Below are 22,047 nucleotides of genomic sequence, written 5' to 3' on the forward strand. Positions count from 1 at the left end.
TTAACATTAAAAGCTTATTTTCAAAATAGAATCTCATTTGTTGTTGGCGTTCCCGTTAATTATTTATCATTCTGAAAAAGTATATAATCCAGTCAGTTTGGTTTCATAATTTTACACTGGATTACAATAAGAGTAATCTATGTTGCATTTTCTCTGAATGTTTGACTGTTTTCATCCTTTTTTTTATGGTACTTTTACCAACCAGTTCCAGCCTAAAATGTGATCATATCCTCTTTTTAAATCAGAAGCAGTGATATTCATTCGGGTATCATCTGAAGGACACGGCTTTCTTTTTCTCCTCTTGTCTTCGAGTGTTGCTAGGTGCTTCCATCAGCCATTCACAATTGCCCGAATGCTCTCTAAATTGGCTTGTCTGAGGTCACTCAAGTTTCACCTATTCATTTGAAGACAACAGTGAGGTTTGGCACCCACCCACCCTCTTGTGTCTAGCACCCCTGCTGGGATTCTGCTGCTGAACCCAAATGAACCGGCTGGGATTTAGAAAACAAATAGACTTGCATATTTTTCGCCTCCAAAAGTACACAACTGTTGGGCTGCTGGCATGAAAGCAGAAGGGAAAGTGTGTCAGTTATTTAATTTATTTATTTCTCGCTTTATTGGCGTTTGATCATGCGCCCTTGTTGCATTCAGCAAAACTTATTATTCAGGATCAAGCACAGATTTCTATATTTACTCTGAATGGGCATAATAACCCTTGTTCCTAAAAGCTTGCCCTAATGAGGATGGAAAAACAAAAACTAAAAAAAAAAATCCCAATTGGCCTCATTGTCAACACGTTGTCCTCCAATTATCTAAGGAAATATTCCTCAGGGCTGCGTGCGTCATTGAAAATCAAAATACATCAGTGGGTTTTGTGGGTGGCTAAAAGGCTCTGTGTATCTCTCTCTCCCTCCTCTCAGATGAGGTCACATGGGTTCATTGTTTTTGCCTGCAGTCACACTCTTGTACCACACTTCTCGACTTCAAATATGGTGTGTTGCCTCCCCCCCCCCCCCCCCCTTTTTTTATTTCACTCTTTTTTCATTAGGATGTTCTGACAGCGTTCCTTGACTGTCAGTGCTCAAATCTTGTTGTGCGAACCGCCCCCCCCCACCCTCCAGTCCTTGCAACCAAAAAACATCTCGTCACGACAGGAGATGTCAGAACCTATTGCCATGGAAACAGTGCTCCAAAGTTTGGAGCGTCGACCCCCATTTTGACTATATCCAATCAGATTTTAGGAAAAGCTTTCGGCAGTGCATTACTTTAATCGGAAGTCTGGTGTGGGCACATCTGTGTGGACCAGATATTACGTCTGAGTGATGCTTGCGTGTGTCTTTGTACATGTGCATGTGTGTGTGTGTGCGTGTGATGTTTGCAAGCCAAGAAGTGACTCATCATATCACACAGGGGGTCTGGGATTTAGCTCTGTGGTCTTATATCCACTTCATCTTTTCCTCTCGTGCTGGTGCTGTGCAACACCTGAAGTCTTTTTTCGGAAAGCGACGAGTCACACCTCGCACTCCAGCCACTCTCCCCCTGAGGATGGAGAGCTGGGGTGCAGCCCAGGCCCGCTTTCTTTGATGCTCGACACTCCGGCTTCAAAGTCCTCAGCATCAAAGCCGAGGACTTGGGATCAGGCCCAGGAGCAGCCCAGCATCCTTACGTTCGCGCACACACACAGGCAGAGACGACTTCACTTCAGGTTCGTCCGGCTTGAACAAAGCAAACTTCCTTACAGGGACACCACAAAGTTTGGTAAAACAGCACTTTGCTTAAGTGTTATAACCCTGAAGATATAACCCTGCCAGTGAAACTAGAAACAACCCTCATGTTCTGTAAAGACTTTTATTTATGAAGTTAGACCTCATCAGTATGACTCACAGCTCATTCTTTGGGAGAAATCCATTCATTATTTGACAGAAATGATTTCAAACTTGAACACGAAACCTTGGAAACACAACTCTAAACCCCTACCTATGATTCTTTGACCATTTTCAGCAGTGGCACACAGAAACTTCTGCTGCTTTTACTCACTGAAATGATGAGTTTGTCCAGACCCGTAAGGGCCAAAAAAGGGGTTTGTAATTTGGCCTGAAACAAATTATTTGCTCTTTTTACTTTAAACCATATTTAACCATGTAAACCCAGAAAATTTTAATTGTTTCAACAATTAAAAATGAATACATTAAATATCAATTTGCATATATATGTTTTCATTTGTATAATTTTTCCAAAAAATCCCGCATTTTTCTGCAGTTTATGGCTCACAGTAGCACCGCATGTATCTGATTGTCTACATCAGGTTTTGTTAAGGGGGAAGAAAATCACACTGATGATGTAGAAGTCTCAAAAAATCATGCATAAATGTTATACACTTGGAATCAAAGCGTTCAATTTGAAAACGCAGGCTGCTGGCTTTCTTGGCTGTCAGTAATAAAAAAAGATGAAAACTTCATTTTACTGATATTATTTTCTTTATTTTTTTAAGCACAAAAACAAACAATGTTTAGTTGATTAATGAATAAAAACACAGAGGCTCGGTTCAGCCGTGGTCAAATTTAAACATATATTGATGCTATTAGTTCTGAAAAGAGGAAAAATGTCATTTTTCTATTATCTTGATTACTGACTGTGTACTCTCAGTGCTGCTTTTAAATTAGGTTTGAGAAAACGAGTCCAAAAATTGAATTCATCTTCAAAGTATTTTTAAAGGGACATTTAAAAAAAACAAACAAAAAAAAACAGACCAAGAGCTATGGCCTGAGGACAGCATTCACGTGTGTGTCTTTAAAAACAGTGTGAGGTTTAATTAATGAGCCTGGAAAAAACTGATGTGAAAAAAAAAAAGCAAAGGTATGAAAGTCTGAATTCAGATCAATAAAACCAGAGTCGAAATCCAACCCCACATCTGCCTGATCAGAAGACTGCGGAGTCTTGACATTATTAGCCTGTTCTCTCTCCACAACTAGTTTCCTGCCTGCTCCATGTGCACGTGGATGCACGTGTATGTGCGTTTTGGAGACAAAACTGTGTTAACCTCTCCAGCAGTAATCCTGCAGTCTGCCACTCTGGGCACAACAGAGTCGTACCAGGACAGCCTTCCATGTCTGTCTGGAACACACAGAACCTTTATTATCTTGCGGTGATTCAGGGGCATCTGGGGACGACCTGATTGTCTGCTGAATCCACGCAGACGCATAAAGGGCTCGGTGGTGTACGACGAACCCACCGGTAACTGTGTGACGATGCGCTGGGGAGATGAACCAGAACGGTGTTTGGAGACGGCAGCCTCACCTGACTGTCTGGAGCCTCGCTGCTCTCAGCACACAAGGTCAGAGCACACTTGAGGGACTTGAAGGGCAGAAAAGACTGTGCAGAGCACCGAGTTGTATACTTGTATTTGGAAATATGTCAAAAAGGACGAAGGGAATTGGAGGGAGGAAGAAAAAAAGCCCCAGACAGGCAGAGACACACACACACACACGCGCAAATCTTTTTCACACTCTTTGCTCTTTTTCCACTTGGCTGAGCAATAGACGGATATGCTGAAAATGATGCAGGCAAACTTCTGCAGAAGAGGATGTTCAGATGAGAAGCTTTATCTAAACAGCACTGGTGAATGATTTTTTCTCAGCATGTGCATGGCTGCATTCACGTGCTGTGCATTTTTTTAAAGGTTTTTTTCGCAAGAAATTCAATTCTAGGCACATCTTTCACAAACTATAACACACTATGAGCACCTGCGTGCCATTACCATTAGTGCAGGTATAGCATGTCTGCAGATGTAAATGCATGAACTATGACTTAATTGTGGAAAAGCATATTCTGCAACTTATACATGATTCTTTGCTTGAAAGTCACACAGGCTCTTCCAACTTGAAGTGCATTAACAGGGTAACAGAAGGTAAATGAATACAAGCTTCTTCTGATGGTTAAAAAAAAAAAGACGTGGGAGTGTCTGCATGTTGGCATTGGGGTCAAGCTGATTTTGGGCGGCTTGGTCTCCAGAGTTTCTTATAGAAACACAAAAAGCTCTGACTTCATTGATTTTTGCTGCATGTGGCCGGGGATGGATAGCCTGCTGGAGGTCGACCCTCAGGAAGAAGGGTACATATTCATTCTAATGTTAAACCAGCTCCACGGGACATGGTTGTTTGCTTTAGGCCTGTCTGCACATGCTGTGTAGACCTGAGATAGATTTTCCTTTAGAGCAACCGTAGGGCTCCTGTGAGAAGAAATATGCAGGGCTGTCAGCTAACTGCCCATTAACATCTATAAGCAATAATAATAATAATAAAAAAAAATCATGCACGCATGCATCATGAAGAACCAACAACCAAACATCCTCATTAGCAATGCCATTGCATGTGCAAGCTGCTGTGACACAAGTAGCCTTGCACACATATTGCTGTTGCTGTTTTTGCACATCTAAAGCTCAGCCATCACCTGAACATACTTTATCAACAACTGTGGATTTTGCAGAGAAAACAGAAATGACAAAACTAAAGAAGGCTGTTACTATTTATGGCTAACATTAAGATGATGGCAGAAGAAAAAAATCCCAGAAACAGTCGCAGTGATCTTTCTCTCTACAGTTGGTATTATTTATTCAGAGTCTTCTGCCAAATTTCTTATTTTCTTTGGGAGTTTTGTCCTTATTGGAGACAGAAAAGCGGAGAGAGCAGGGGGGAAGATACACAGCACAGGGCTTCAGGTCAGAGTCACCTGCTCAACCCACGAATTAACCGATACTAGATGTTGGCAGCTCAATTAAAATATCATTAGTACCGATACCAATGCTGGTATTGGTATCAGATGGATACTAGTGCAATAAAACCAATACTTTGTTTCTGCAGCCCACTACACTTTAGAGACAGTCACATTTAGATTCAGGGTCTCCAAAATCAAACAAACAAAAAATCACAAAAAGTAAAAATCACAGTGATTTAGTGGTCATTAAAGTTTGTTCAGAATTTGCAAATTGATGATTAAGCTCACTATATAAGTTAAAAGTATCTGTATTAGTGTTGGCCCTATATTTAGCTGACATCACATTAATACCAAAATGTGCAGTAATGCACAGCATTTACATAAATCAGAATTTCTTATTTTCTACCTGCATTATGCACATACTTACAGAGCTGGGGCCATTTCTAATAGCATGCTTTCACTATGAGCAGGACAGCCGTTTGCACGTGTCGGAATTCCCCTTGAAGAATAATCTGTGCACATTAGAAACGCAGTTATCTTAATAACATCACTAACCAGATTTTCAAAGAGCTCTAGGAGGAAAGAAAAGACTGAAAATCTAATTCAGCAAAATAAGAACTCACAAAGATTGGCATTTGAATCTCTTCCTCTGCTTTGGTCTAAATATTACGTTTTTGGAAGCTTCGATTAATCTTATTAGAAGTCTGAAATCACACTAAGTGCTGAACTTTCAGTTCAGTGGAAATAAATGATTGGTATGTAGTAAACAAACAGTCAAAACAATCTCAATTCAGCTCTGTCTGTTTCATAAGAAGTTAGGACATGGTAAAATTGGAATGATTAGGAAATCATTTCAAGGTGAAAATTAGAAATTATTTATTTTATATACATTTTTATATTATATTTTAAAATGTAAGCCAACAGCCTGTTCATAAAAAAGTGGAAAGAGGGTAAACAGAAGACCAGAAAAGCTGTTGGACATCTCAAAACTAATTTGGTTAATTTGCAACAGCACAGTAACTTGATTTGGTACATAAAAAAGAGCACCACAGAGAGGCTCATTGAGTCTTTCATAAATGAAGACTGCATGGACAAATAGTTGAACAATTTAAGAATAATGTTTTTCAATGGAGAATTGTGTTTTATTAGCTACAGTACATAATGTGAATAAAAACAAGGGGCAAGGCCAAAAGAAAAGAACTGCAAACTGCTTGTTGCTGTTTTCACAAAGGCAGGTTACACTTTAGGAAAAAAACTGTAATCAGGATCCAGAAATGCCTTCACTGGGCCTGAGCTCATTCAGTTTAGTCTGAAGTGAGGTGGAAAAACTGTCCTGAGGTCTGACGAATCAATATTTCAAATGTCCTCTGAGTGAAAGAGGGTAGGCTCCATCTGACTACAGATATAGTGTATGCAGTGTTCATGGCATTATGTGGGGGCATATGCTGAATAATATTTACAGCTTTCAGAGTAAAAATGTCCTAGCCATAATTTTTAAAGGAAGCCTTTGTTTTTTTTTCCTCCAACAAACCAATATAGAGCCACATCGTACATATACTGCAGGCCAGACCTGTCACCTACTGAAAACATTTGGCCCAGGGTGATGCAAATGCATATAGCTGAAAAGGTATATGAATCAACAAAGGGAAAACATTCTTTCTCTTATTAAAGCTACAGCAGTTAGTGTTAGCAGTTCCCATGCGCTTACACACTTGTTGTTAAAGCAGTTTAACAGTCTTATTATCTTTATACGATAGTCCATGCTTTTATTTTTATTTTTGCAAAACAAGACTGCAAATTTCTGTTTTACATTTTGTCCTAAAACAGGAATAACAACAACAAAACAAAATAATAATAATAATAATAATAATAATAATAATAATCTTTAACTGTAATAAAGGATTTCCCAAATATGAGATAAATACACACATCATTAGATACATCTTGCTAGTACCAAGCTCTTTTGCCTTCTTCATGGCACGTATGCAACAAGGTGCTAGAAAGATTGCTAAGAGATTTTGGTTCATACTGACATGACAGCATCACACGGCTGTTTGCTGCACATCCATGATGTGAGTCTCCCATTCCATTCCATTCCAAAGGTGCTCTGTTGGATCTGGTGACTGTGGAGGCCATTTGATTACGGTGAACTCATTGTCATGTTCAAGAATGAACAGGTCATTTGAATTTTTGGACCTGCTGTAATCAGCCAACCACATCGTGGGTACGCTTCGGTCATTAAGGGATGGACATGGTCGGGAACAATACTGACACAATAGGCTGTGGTGTTTAAATGATGCAGAGTTGGTATTAAATGTGCCAAAACTGTTCCAAGAAAACATCGCCCACATCAATCCACCACCTGAACTGTTGATATATGATTCATGTTATTTATGACAAACTCTGACCCTAACATCTGGATCTTGCAGCAGAAATCGAGACGCAACACTTACCCCATCTCCTGTTGTCCAGATTTGTGTGAACTGTAGCCAGTTTCCTTTTCTTAGCTGACGTGAGTGGGACGTCATGTGGTCTTCTGCTGCTGTAGCCCACCTGCTTCAAACTTCAACATGTTGTGTGTTCAGAGTTGCTCTTCTGTATATCGTGATTGCAAGGAATGGTCATTTGAGGAAAGTTTGAACTTCAGCCAGTTGTCTGTATATTAGGTAAGTACATCAGGCTGCTTCCATGTGATTGGCTGATTAGATATTTCTGTTTACAAGGAGTTGAACGGGCGTACCTAATGATGTGACTGTGAGCATGAGTAAATAAATAAACCTTTTCAAATGGATTCTACTATGGAATTCCTTATTAGCCTGATAGTTGTAATCACTGACCCAGAAACCTTTAACCAGTTCAATAACAGTAAAACAATATACCTCATTAATGTGTCTTGCTCAAGAGTACTTTAATCTGGCAGTTTAACACCATTCAATTTAATTAACTAGGCAGTCAACAAGTTTCTTTGTTATATTTATAAAACAACCACCAATCCTGAACAACATAAAAGACTCAGACATTCTTGGATGCATTTAGTTACTAATACTTAACAGCTGATTATGTATAGTCATTAGCTGTTTATCAAACCACTTAATGTTATTCACTGTTAGATAAGATTAGAGTAGCTATGGTTTACCAGGCCACTTCTTAAATAGCTGTAGTTCACTGACCATTTACAGTGACACCAGGCTGGTAAATTTATAGCAAAAATATGATACCAGGCAGTTAAACAGCTCCATAAGCCCATAGAACAGGGGTGGTAAACATAAGGTCTGGGGACCAGAATCAGCCTGGCAAAGACTCTGGCCCTCTGGATAAAAATAGCAAGGCATATGTAGATGAACTCTAATAGGTTTACAACTTTGGCTGATGATAAAGATCTCCCCAAAGCCATTCACACTACATCAGAGTAGTAAAGTAATAGATAAACAATTCAATGACAGAAGTTCCTATTATAGACAGGACAGTCTGGGCAGTGAGCTACCAGAATGTTTTCTGTAATTTTACAATTTTACACATTTATGTACAAAACATGAGATGTGCTGTTGAAATTGCATTTCTTTATATTATATGATGATATTTCAGGGATTAAAAGTGCAGTCAAATGTCTTTGAACTGGTCCGGCTCACTTAAGATCAAAGTGAACTGTATGCAGTCCTTGATATAAAATGAATTTGACATCCCTGCCATAGAACTAAGCCCATAGTCCCAAACCCTAATTTAGACATCACACAACAATATAGCTACATTTTCAAGCTAAAAGCATTGGAGTGAGAGGGTGATCTCTATTGCTTTGCTAAAAAAATAAATTAAAAAAAAGCCTAGAATCTTCCAAAATGATATTTTCCCCTCTCAAAACGGAGATTTCAAAGCCACACTGACCACAGCGCCACAGTAACAGGCTTCCCTAAACCTGTTCACAAGATACAAGATGCTTAATGATCATCCTGCTGTGGATTGCAAGAAAAGAAAAGGTGTGTGTGTGTGTGTGTGTGTGTGTGTGTGTGTGTGTGTGTGTGTGTGTGTGTGTGTGTGTGTGTGTGTGTGTGTGTGTGTGTGTGTGTGTTTGAAGGGGGGGCTCCCTATTCAACGAGAACATTGATTCAAAGAGATTGAAAGACATTTTAAATCAGAACAGAAAAATGACCAGAAACGAAACACACAGGGATTTTCATTTTCTTCTCTCCTTTCTCTCCCTAACACACTGGAGGGTCTGAGCTTGCCAGAAAAGCAGCTGGAAATTTGCAATTTTACCCCTAGAGGGGCTTCACACCTCATCTCTCTTAGTTAAAAACATGTCAGGAAGCTGAGGCGAATTAAGTGCAAAACTCGCCTTAAATCCAAACAGCATTGCTTACCAAGAAAAACTGTGTGCCTCTCATTTCTCCAGTAAATGATTTGGATAAAAAAAAATACATTTCTCTTTTAAGAAGACTAGCTGAAAGCCTGTCATGTGAAGAAAATGGCAATCAATTAATGAAACATTACTATTATTTATCCTTACCAGGACCTTTTATTTTTTGTTTATGTTTTCTGGTGTTTTTAAGCCATAAATCCTAGAACACCGTAACGCATCATACCAGAGACAAAGTCTTTGCCAGCACATAAATGAAATTAGTGTTAATTAAATTTCTCCCTATTCAATAAAGTTTGTAAAATCCAAAAGACATTAAAAAGAACATCTTGCACAGTTTAATGTTATGCTTGTCATGTGTCAGCACTGCTGTTCAGTGACCGTGAATAGTTTGGTAGTTAGGCAGTACAAAATATGCTCTGTGAGAAAACAGTGGGTAAACATTTTTATCATATTCTTTATCAAATCACAACTTATTGTTTTCAAGTGTGTAAAATGGCAAAACCGCTGTTTTACAAGAAAATCAAGCAGTTTATGTAGTTTAACAGGCAGGTGGCAAATTTAAGCCTGCGAGCTTAGACATGCATTTTACAGAAAATGAAGCATTTAAGGTGAAGAACGTTTAAATTAAGTGAATCAAGTGAATCAATCTTTTATGGTGTGATCACAGTGTGTTTTTGAGGCCGCAGCATCATCTAATTGCTCATTAATGGAGCTTTTTTAATGGTTTTTAACCATCATTTGAAGTGCTAGACAGTCATTCAGCCCAGAAAGCTACCCAGGAGCAGAGATATTACATTCTATACTTAAGCACAGACATTCAAACTCACCACAGTACAGCAAGCTGACATGTTTATACTGGACAAAACTACCCAGTATTTCCATGCAACATTTAATAACATAAATTTAGAATACTGATTTATCAAAACATATTACATACAAATCCAATATTTGATTAAAATGATGACATTACATGTCAGCTTTAAATTTTCAGTCTGTAAAGTACCACTGAGCAGTCCTTAACTTTAAATCTGACCTCTTCTTCCTCTCTGTCCTGTCTTTTATGGCCTTCTTATATCTTTCTCCATTCTTTTCTCTCCCTGAGAAGCAGCTGATCCTAGCAGATAGCAGATGCAGTGTGTGACAGACTGCACACAAAGAGTCTGAGCATTTGCTCATATTTGATGAGCAAATGGAAACGTAGCATTTGAAATTACCTGTAACTAAAAAAACCTTACTCCCTTCATGCTCGCTATGGACACTTATGGACACCTGCACTTGTCCCACCCACTTTAATTCCCCTTTCCCCGAGTATAAACACTATAAATGATACCGTTAAAACATAAAGTAATGAGCCTGTTTTGAAACTGTAAGGAGAAGAAAGAACAGATTTGTGTAAAAATGTAGTGAGCAAAAGTAAAAAGTAAATAAAGTACAGATAACTGAAATTCTACTTAAGTACAGTAACCAAGTATTTGTACTTCATTACTTCACATCTCTGCCCAGGAGACACAACTCAATTATCCCTTGTCCCAGAGGCGGCAGCATATAGTAAATATTTCTACACCTTTGCTTGATTCATGGTAATTAAATCTAGAAATGACATTTACAGGCAGGTTTCTCTGGCAGCTTGTTTTAAATTTGACTTTTTTCACAACTCTTCATGTTCTCTCGTGGTTCCTTTTTCGGGTCATTGCCTGCTTGGATTTTTTTTTAAAATCACAAATCACAAGCAAACAGTGGCTCTGACGCAGCCACTGAGAACATTTTATGACTTGTCAGATCAGTCACACCCAATAGCCCACCCTGATGTATCATCTATTTTGCTCTAAATGGGACACAAAGAAGATACTGTGGCATTCATTAAGACTTAAGCCAGACTGAAACTCATCAGGAAAGTGCTCATGGGGTCCCCTGCTGGCCATTAGAAGAATTCATGGCCCCTCTGCACTGGTTTCACTTTACGGCTACCTGACGTTTTAGTGCAGCTCACCTTAGTTTCAGCCTGCTTTGAAACTAATGTACCTTCAGGCTGTAGCCCATTACTGCTTCTCTCTGCTTCTAACACTGTAATGAGGCTCAGCTACTGTTCACAAACAGCAGGCGGTTTGCTCTTGCCTTTAACCGCTTCACATCCTTTACATTGCTGATGCACTGTGTGTGTGTGTGTGTTTTCAGATAGCCATATTAATTTAAGTAAGCAAAGGCCGCACATTGGAAAACTACCTTCCCACTTGTGCCACATACCCCACAGAGTATATACACTGACAGAGCACATACCACTGGAATTAAGTAAAATAATTCAGGCTCACTTAAGTAATTTGCCTCAAAATTCCTTAGCAGGAATCTATTTTGTTGTTGGTTGTTTTTTTTTCCCAGGACATTGCTGGTCAGATTGAGATGGTCTGCAGCCTCCCAGGCCTAAACTTGTCCAAATGTGTCCTGTAGCTGACATCCTTGTGAGGACTTTGTATAGTCTTACAGTTACTCCCTCTTATCACTTGTGATAAATACAGGCTGACATAAATGAAGACAGATGAGCAATAAAGCAATTTTCATATGACCATTATGGATATTAATTACTGAATGAAACTGGAGTAGGTTTGGCATCTGTGGCATTCATCTGATATACTGAACACTTGAGAGTGTGCATTTGGGTCACAGTTTTCTGCAGTTACCGGAGGAGAGTGAAGTACCCAAAATGTCCCGACTACTTTATCGATGCTTTCAGTCTTTGTTAAACTCTTTTCTGTCAAAGTAAGTATCGACTGTAAACCTTAAATGTATGTAATTTGACCAGGGCATTGTTATTGTGAGCAGCACCCAGTGACATCTGCAACTGCCAGATCTCCAGATAAATTGATCTCATAGCAACCATATTCCCATGGCAACCAGGATACAGATGCCACGCTGAGGTGATATGCAGAGTAACTGGCTGCCACAATGACATTTTTTCCATAAGAGAAAAAAAAAAAACTTGGCTGAATGATTCATCTAGTTTCCATCCCCAAATTATTGTCTGCATCATTGGCCTCCTACGATTTCCTGCCTATTCTTCTTACTTTAATTACTTTTTACCATTTCTCCAAAGCAGCCTCCTCTCACTGTGATTGATGTACCCCCTGAACTATGGATCAGAGACATTTGAAAAAGTTGATGGGTTTTGCTATAAAAGTTACCCTTGGAAAAACTTTTAAAAATAATTGTAGATCCCTACTAAATCCCTACTAAACTAAGCGAGATGTATGAATATATGAAGTTTGCTTAAATTACAGATTTTGTGCACAGGATCGCAAGTTCGATTCCTGCCTGGGGCGTCTGTATCCAGTAAGGGTCCTAAGGCTAGACCCCCTATGCTAAGCAAGCCTACCGCAGACATGAGCGAGACAGATAAATATGAAGGCATGCCGGCTCGGACGTCGCCCGGATCAACAAGGTCCGCGTCAGGTGTTGAGGAACCAGGGCAACATGACGACAAGTGGGCCACTGGAAAAAGAAGGCATCGGTGGGCAAGAGACGAAAACAGGGCGTTGTTGGAATGCTACTACGCAAGTAACCCTGGCGGAAGGGGTTACATGAATAGGATGAGGGACCTATGGATTCTTCGATACCCAACATCCACAATGATGGCGAAACAACTAGTAGCTCAGTGTTCCAACATTCGAAAGAAAGGACTGCTCTCACAGCTAGAGATTGACGAGGTACAACATAAATGCTACGGCAAGGAGGAGTCAGGACGCCAAGTCAGGGGGGAGATATCATCACCCCCACCCGAGATTGGGTACATAGCCCCAAGTGCGATAGGAGAAGGATCGTTGAATGCGAGAGGAACTGACCTGAAAGATAGGATCATGGCCAAGCTTGAAACCTGGTTCCCCCGTAGCTGGTTACCAAGATTACGTGAAGTACCCTCAGAAGGTCTGCTAGATGATGTCAATGCAGCACTACGGACAATACCTACGACCACGATTACCGACACTAACAAGCTGATCTACAATACGGCAGCAGTGATCAGTGAGATGCTTGGCTACAAGTTGAACAGCCACAAGGGGCAGTACCCTCCATGGAGAAGGAGGCTAGAGGGCAAGATCAAAGTAGCACGAAGGGAGGTCAGCCAACTAATGGAGTTGCAGAAAGGCTTGACAAAGAAGGTGCATAAGAAATACAGCAAGCTGTCCATACCTGAGGCCTTGGAAACTGCCAAGCAAAGACTCACAGCCTTGGCCAGCCGCTTGAGGAGGTACACCAGAGAGATAGAAGGCAGGAGAATAAACCAGCTGTTCTCCACAGAACCAGCAAAGGTGTACTCTCAGTGGCAAGGGAACAATAACAGAACAGCACCACCAAGGCTGGAGACGGAGCAATACTGGAAGAGCATATGGGAGAAGGACGCAACCCATAACGGCAATGCTCAGTGGCTAGTGGATCTGAGGGCAGACCATAGCGACCTCCCTGAACAGGGTCCAGTAACCATCACAGTGGCAGACATCCAAGAAAGGCTCTCCAGTATGAAGAATTGGACAGCACCAGGGCCCGACATGGTTCACGCCTACTGGCTGAAGAAGCTGACTGCACTCCACGAGTGTCTGGCAGCACAAATGAACCAGCTGCTAGTTAACGAGAGACACCCGGAATGGCTAACCGAAGGTCGGACGGTCCTGATCCCCAAGGACCCCAAGAAGGGACCGGTCCCATCCAACTACCGACCAATAACCTGCCTCAGTACTACATGGAAGCTCCTGTCAGGCATCATATCGGCTAAGATAAACAGGCACATGGGTCAATACATGAGCAGGGCACAGAAAGGGATTGGCAAGAATACCAGAGGCGCAAAACACCAGCTACTGGTAGACAGAACAGTCAGCCGAGACTGCAAGACCAGACTGACCAACCTGTGCACTGCCTGGATTGATTACAAGAAGGCCTATGACTCAATGCCCCACAGCTGGATACTGGAATGCCTAGAACTGTACAAGATCAACAGGACCCTAAGAGCCTTCATCAGGAACTCAATGGGGATGTGGCATACAACACCAGAGGCCAACTCCAAGCCCATAGCACAAGTCACCATCAAGTGCGGGATCTACCAAGGAGATGCTCTGTCCCCACTGCTGTTCTGCATAGGCCTGAACCCCCTCAGTGAGATCATTAACAAGACTGGCTACGGATACCAACTACGAAACGGAGCGGTTGTCAGCCACCTCCTGTACATGGATGACATCAAGCTGTATGCCAAGAGTGAACGAGACATCGATTCACTGATACACACTACCAGGCTATACAGCAATGACATTGGGATGTCATTCGGGCTGGAGAAGTGTAGTCGGATGGTAACAAAGAGAGGGAAGGTAGTCAGAACTGAGGGGATTGAACTACCAGAAGGCAACATTGCAGACATAGAGGACAGTTACAAGTACCTGGGGATCCCGCAGGCAAATGGGAACCATGAAGAGGCCGCTAGGAAAGCTGCAACCACCAAGTACCTGCAGAGGGTCAGGCAAGTCCTGAGGAGTCAGCTGAATGGTAAGAACAAGATCCGGGCTATCAACACCTACGCCCTGCCCGTGATCAGGTACCCTGCTGGGGTAATAGGCTGGCCAAAGGAGGAGATAGAAGCCACTGACATAAAGACAAGAAACCTCCTGACCATGCATGGAGGGTTTCACCCCAAGTCCAGCACCCTGAGGCTGTACGCTAAGCGGAATGAAGGGGGCCGGGGACTGGTGAGTGTCAGCACCACAGTCCAGGATGAGACAAGAAACATCCACAAATACATCACGAAGATGGCCCCAACTGACAGTGTGCTCAGTGAATACCTCAGGCAGCAGAAACCCAAGAAAGAGGAGAAAGGCGAGGAACCATCATGGAAGGACAGGGCCCTGCACGGTATGTACCACCGGCAGATAGAGGAGGTGGCTGATATCCAGAAATCCTACCAGTGGCTGGACAAAGCTGGACTGAAAGACAGCACAGAGGCACTAATCATGGCAGCACAAGAACAAGCTCTGAGTACAAGATCCATAGAGGCTGGGGTCTATCACACCAGGCAAGACCCCAGGTGCAGGCTGTGTAAAGATGCCCCAGAGACAATCCAGCACATAACAGCAGGGTGCAAGATGCTAGCAGGCAAGGCATACATGGAACGCCATAACCAAGTGGCCGGCATAGTGTACAGGAACATCTGTGCCGAGTATAACCTGGAAGTCCCGAGGTCAAAATGGGAGATGCCCCCAAGGGTGATGGAGAATGACCAAGCTAAGATCCTGTGGGACTTCCAGATACAGACGGACAAAATGGTGGTGGCTAACCAACCGGACATAGTGGTGGTAGACAAACAGGAGAAGACGGCCGTAGTGATCGATGTAGCGGTTCCGAATGACAGCAACATCAGAAAGAAGGAACACGAGAAGCTGGAGAAATACCAAGGGCTCAGAGAAGAGCTCGAGAGGATGTGGAGGGTGAAGGTAACGGTGGTCCCCGTGGTAATCGGAGCACTAGGTGCGGTGACTCCCAAGCTAAGCGAGTGGCTCCAGCAGATCCCGGGAACAACATCGGAGATCTCTGTCCAGAAGAGCGCAGTCCTGGGAACAGCTAAGATACTGCGCAGGACCCTCAAGCTCCCAGGCCTCTGGTAGAGGACCCGAGCTTGAAGGATAAACCGCCCGCAAGGGGGCGAGATGGGTGTTTTTTTTTTTAATATATATATATGTATGTGTATATATATATATATATATATATATATATATATGTATGTGTGTGTGTTGCTAAAAATCACACACCTTAAGCACTTCATTATACCGTATGTCTGAGTGTGAAGGCAGCAAAGTTGAATTCATAATAAAAAGTTTTAAATTATGTTGAATGGAAATGGATCAGTGCAAGCAACAGATTCTGGGGGTGGAAATTAAGCAGAAAGCTTCAGTTCCTGGAATGGCCACTCCCAAAATAAATGAATCACCTTACTGGTCTGGATTGCCAGAGATCCAATAATGGAGTAGTCATTCATGTTATGTTGCCTAAAGCTCTCGTGCAGTTAGTGCACTGTGTGTGCCTTGGTGTTAACTGACAGATGCTAAAATTTATGTCACTTGGACCTGAATGGACCCTAGGGGACTCGTGGTAAAAAAGTATAAAAAGTTTAATTAAGGTTGCCATGGCTCCCATTTTAAAATGCCAACCTTATGGCAAAGATATATATAAATCTTATAAAGTTTGTATCTGTCTTGTGTGAAACTTGTATGAAAAGCATACAAGAGTGAAAACAGATATAAGATCCCTTGAAAAATTATGTAAATGAAACTTGTATGTTTTGGATACTTATTAAAACAATATATGAAAGTAATGAGAAAGTGGCCACTTTCATGAGTAAATCATATAAGCCTTATATGATTTACTATATGAAGTAGGCCACATCTTATGCAAGTCTTTTATAAGTTTTTTCTATTTCTTTTCCATATGGGAATCTTCAGTGCAAAACAACCACAAGGTCAAAAGATATGGACTGTATGGTTAGTTTCCCCTTTCACGTGGAATTGTTTTAGAACTTACCTATCTACATTTTTATTTAGTAAGTTTGCATTATTACAATTGTAACTTAGCTACTTTGAATGACAGGTGAATGCTCACAGTGTCATTAACTGAACAAGAGGTCTGTAATCAAGTTTTAGGAAGTGGAATTCTAACATTTTATCTGTATGTCACTTGATACTAATTAGTGTCTGTGACTTTGTGATGCACCTACATGTATAATGCTATGCTGCATTAATATGAGACTTGTTACATGAGTTGATAAAATTATTTGCCAGCATGATCATCACAGGGATTTTGGATGAATCAGCTAACATTATAAACTTGAGGCAATAATCTTCTAAGTTGAAAGCTTGAACCTCTCTGTTAGCGTTAGGAGCGATCGTGGCTCAAGAGTTGGCAGTTCGCCAACTCTTGGAAGGTTGCCGGTTCGAGCCCCAGCTCGGACAGTCTCGGTCGTTGTGTCCTTGGGCAAAACACTTCACCTACCACCTACTGGTGATGGCCAGAGGGGCCAATGGCGCGATATGTGAGCCTCGCTTCTGTCAGTCTGCCCCAGGGCAGCTGTGGCTACAACTGTAGCTTGCCTCCACCAGTGTGTGAATGTGAGAGTGAATGAATAGTGGAATTGTAAAGTGCTTTGAGGGTCTCGAAAAGCGCTATTGCAATCCATTATTATTAATTCGATGACCCCCCCCCCCCCCTTTGCTCCCGCTCTGTGACTTCAGTAAAAAGAAAATGTTGGTTGTTCTAAAACTCAGAAAAGTGAATTATCCAGGATATACTCATTGGTTAATAACTTGTCAATCGCAAGCCATTAGTCCAGGGGTGGGCAATCTCAGTCCACGAGGGCCGGTGTCCCTGCAGGTTTTAGATGTGTCCTCGAACCAACACAGCTGATTTAAATGGCTAAATTAGCTCCTCAACATGTCCTGAAGTTCTCCAGAGGCCTGGTAACGAACTAATCATGTGATTCAGGTGTGTTGACCCAAGGTGAGATCTAAAACCTGCAGGGACACCGGCCCTCGTGGACTGAGATTGCCCACCCCTGCATTAGCCAATGAGTGGGCTATTTCACACTCAGATCTACTTGTTGCTTGTCACATCTTAGCTGTTCCCTATTTTAGGGGCTACGTCCCTCAAATGCCACATTTTTTTTTAGGAAGGCAATGAAGGCTTGTCCCAAGTGTGGCTCACAAATATGGCCTTCTTCTCCTGGGATTTGAAGGATCCATCTGGTATATTCTTCATAACCATCCCTATATATTGTAATATATAAATATTGCTTTTGAGCTGTCTCACTATGTAATCATATTTCATCCAACTGTTGAATGCTCGATTTCAGCCTGTGTGCTAAGTTGTGGTTTTCCATTGTTTGAAGTCTGGGAAGCATTTCCCATCTTGATAAGGTATTTCTATCAGTAAGCTAGTCATTTATGTGTCATGTGTTAGGTGTAAACTATGTGATGACACAAGCTTATATAAAAGTCTGATACCAGCATACAGCCATCTGTGGTCACCTTCTCACTGAAAATGAGTCCTCAGTGCTTCTGTGATTCTTTTAATCTTATTATTGCCTCTGATGTTTGCATAGTTTATGAAACTGAGTCAAATCTCCCTAGTGTTATTGTCTAGCCATTTTTTTTATTATGATGTGTTGTTTCCACAGTTTATATTGTCTGCACAATTCTATACACTATATGAGACTTTGTCACTAGTGCCGTGTCTTACAAGGCTCAGACCTAATTATGTAAAATTATGGCTTGCTCATTGCAGGTATGTTTCCCAGCTTGAGTCTCACAGCACTAAAAGAAAAAACTTTTGTATTCTGTCTTTAATGTGCAGCAAAATTTCTGATTCTAGTCTTGTACCAAATCAAAAGCTTGATAAACGTGATAAACGTGATAAAAGTTATCCAGGGGGGTCACTAAGGTCAGGTAAAAATTTGTCATAGACTATCGTTTCACATGGCTACACTGTCCCATGGTCACAAACCTTGTTTTGTACATCATATGACTTCAAGGGCTTGCAGCTAAATGGAAAGTCATGAGATTGGCAAGATGAAAAATTATCATTTCACCAACAGATTTTATGTCTTCCTAGACGTTACCTCATTTCAGATAACATAATGATTCATCACATATCAGGAACTTTACATGTTGTAGGTATGTATCAGTATGTTCTGGGATTCCTTCTGTTCTTTTTAATGCCAAGTCAGTGCTTCATGCAGAAGAGGTGGCCCTATGCCAAAAGATGGGTTCCTGTGGTTTCTAAGTAATACAGCATGGAACTCACTGGAACATTAACTTAACAAAAGGCTCACGGATTATATGGATATCTATTATAAAATCTTTTTAAAAAAGGCTTTTGCCTCTGCTGGAAGGGATAAAATGAATATGATGATATAAAGCTTAATAATTTAGGTTTTTGATTAAATACTGCTTATAAAATATGAACTACTGTGACAAGCATAAAAAAGTACTAAATCAACTTTTAAACTTAGTTAAAGGTTCTTAACTAATGGATGCAACCAACAGATGCTGATCCACGATAGCGAAACATTATAGCTGACCTTAAACATAATTTCTATCAACTGGCAAGTTTACCAGTTAGTTGCTAACTTCATATTTGGTCAGTCTTAACTGCAGACCTGGGTATTCCGCTAAGGGTTTGAGTTTTTGGCATGTCTGGCTAAAGGTCTGTGGTGCCACAGCAAATTTTGATCATTCGCCGTGATATTTTAATTTGCTGTCATTCACAAAGGCATAATCCAAAGTTTGATAAGGGTATACCCTTGAATATATTTCAATTGTAATATTTAACAGTGGTTACAGCACCACCTAGTGGGAACAGGAAATGGCATGTTTTACACTTTGAGATACAGCTTCAAGGTGACTGACCTGAGCCACCCAAAATAACTCAAGAAGTTGGTCTTAGGTTCTGTGAATTTTTTGCCAAAGGGCGTCACCCTGGTGGCATTGCAAATTTTAATGTTTCACCATGAAGCATGAAATTGCTATAACTCAAAGACACGTGGTCCAGTCTCTCCCAAAGTTCACAGGCACGATGAGAGTCCAGCCCTGAATAGACTGATATGTTACTTGTCAACAATAGTTAGAGCTCCACCTAGTGAAAACAGGAAATGTAATGTTTTAATGTTTTAATTTAATGTACTGCTCCTCCTAGATTGACCACATGAATAAATATCAGACTTTGATGATGCTTCAGTGTGAAAATTGTGAGATTTCATTCAACAACAAACCCTGGTGCCATGGTGATTTGTCTTGAAACAGAAGGTAATTGTTGAGGTCTTGAAAAGCCTAAAAAATCATGAAATTTGGCAGACATGATCAAGATGTACAAAGTCTCTTGAGGCCATGTACTAAACTCCAATGGAAGTGAGCCATTTTGAATTTAATGTATAATTTTGTCAGCATTTTTGAGTTCATAGGCATCTATGTGCCAATATTATGTCACACTTATAGCACCACCTGGTGGCAACAGGAAATACCCTGCAGGTTATAATCATCAAACAATTTACATGAAATTTTAATTGGTTGTTCCAGGCATAATATACAGCAGTTGACATATGGGTAGTCGATGTATTTAGAGGTAGTCCTCCTTATTCATTAGTCAGTTTACTCTGTACAATGTACCTCTACCACTGGGAACAAAAAAGTTTCAGAGCATGATGCTACCACTGCCATGCGTGACAGTTGGTACTGTGTTCTCAGGTTTGAAAGCTTCACCTTTGCGCCTCCAAACATATCTTTTGTCATTGTGGACAGATAGCCCAATCTTTTTCTCATCTGACCATAAAACCTGTCTCCCGAAGGCATTTGGTTTCTCTAAAAAGGTCTTATGCAACTGCAAATTTCAGTTGAGCTTCAACATTTTGGAGCAAAGGCGTCTTTCTTGGATGACCCCCTTTTAGTTCCTTGGGTTGCTCCTGAACATCCTAACCAAATCATCTAAGGATGACAGTTTGGGTCATCTTTCAGACCTTTGGAAAGTAGGGATGCATCAGAAAAACATGTAGTAAAATACAGTTGTTTAAATTGATGAATCTGCAGCTGTTTGGAAAGGGCCCATTAAGCTTCTGGAATAAACTTTCCAAAGCCCCAACTGACACCCTACTGAAAATTTGAGGACTACACTTAAAAGCTTGTTCTGTTCCAACAAATCAACTACGCTAAATGAACTCTACCAGTTCTGTCAAGAAGAGTGGTCATATATCAGGTCAAAATTATGCGAGAAGCTTGTTGATGGCTGAAAAAAAGGATCTAATCAAGTTGCGACTTGCCAAAGAACATTAACCATATATTAGCTGGGGCGTATTTTATACTTTTGACCCTGTGTGGATTAAACAAAATCCAAGTTCTTGTGTTTTCTAAAGTGAATAAAGCTGTACAATCATTCCACCCTGGAAAAAATAATAGCACAGTGAATCATTAAAAGCCATTCATGCCCATGATGATTATATGTAAACTTCTAAACACAACTGTATCTAAAACACATGAACAGTGTCAGAAAGTCATTTGAAGAAATAAGAAAAAAACCCAGCAAAGACCTGACACAGGATGATGAATCCAAATTTGACGTTTTTGGTTCATATTGTCCTCCATATGTAGAGAGGAGGACCAGAGAAAGTACAACCATGACAACCATCTGTAAAACATGGTGTAGGCTCTGTCATTGTTTTAGGCTACACTTCAGCCAGTAGTGCTGGGGATCTTATCAACATTGATGGAATTATGAAAGCAGAAATATACTGTTAGGTTTTAATTGATCATGCCATCTGGAAAGCATCTGATGTGCAACAGATTCGTTTATCAGCATGACAATGATCCCACAGACACAGCTAACGGAACACTATCAGCCATGTCCTGGCCTCCCCACAGTCCAGACCTCAACATTATCAAGGCAATGTGGGATCATCTTGGCAGAAAACGAAAACTAAACGCAACCCACATCCAAAGAAGAGCTTTTGATGTCCTTAAAGAAGCCTGAAGACTTTGTAAAGAAATTACAAGAAAGCTTGGCTAATAGACTTCAGGTTGTGTTAAAGAATAAAGGCGGTCATACCAAATGTTAACTTTCGAGCTTTTTTTTTTAAAATTTTACAAACTGCATTTTTTTTTGCCTTAGATGCTATAATAATACTGCAATGATGCAAAATGACTGTTGTCTTAAAATTTTTGCACAGCACTATACTAGTCTGCATCAACACTGGGATGGGTGATGCCTGCACAGATTATTAATGGCATTCACTTCAGATGTCAGGGGGCTTTAATGTTCTGGTTCACTAGCATATGAAAATATACCAGTGAACCTTCTTGCTATAAAAAACACATAATTTGTTTGGGCAAATTATAATGTATATATTTAAAGCTGTGCAACATGGTGAAATCCACATCGGTGTCATTACCTTTAAACTGGTAGAACTAAACACT

Source organism: Pelmatolapia mariae, linkage group LG15, assembly GCF_036321145.2.
Source record: "Pelmatolapia mariae isolate MD_Pm_ZW linkage group LG15, Pm_UMD_F_2, whole genome shotgun sequence".
Lineage (NCBI taxonomy): Eukaryota > Metazoa > Chordata > Actinopteri > Cichliformes > Cichlidae > Pelmatolapia > Pelmatolapia mariae.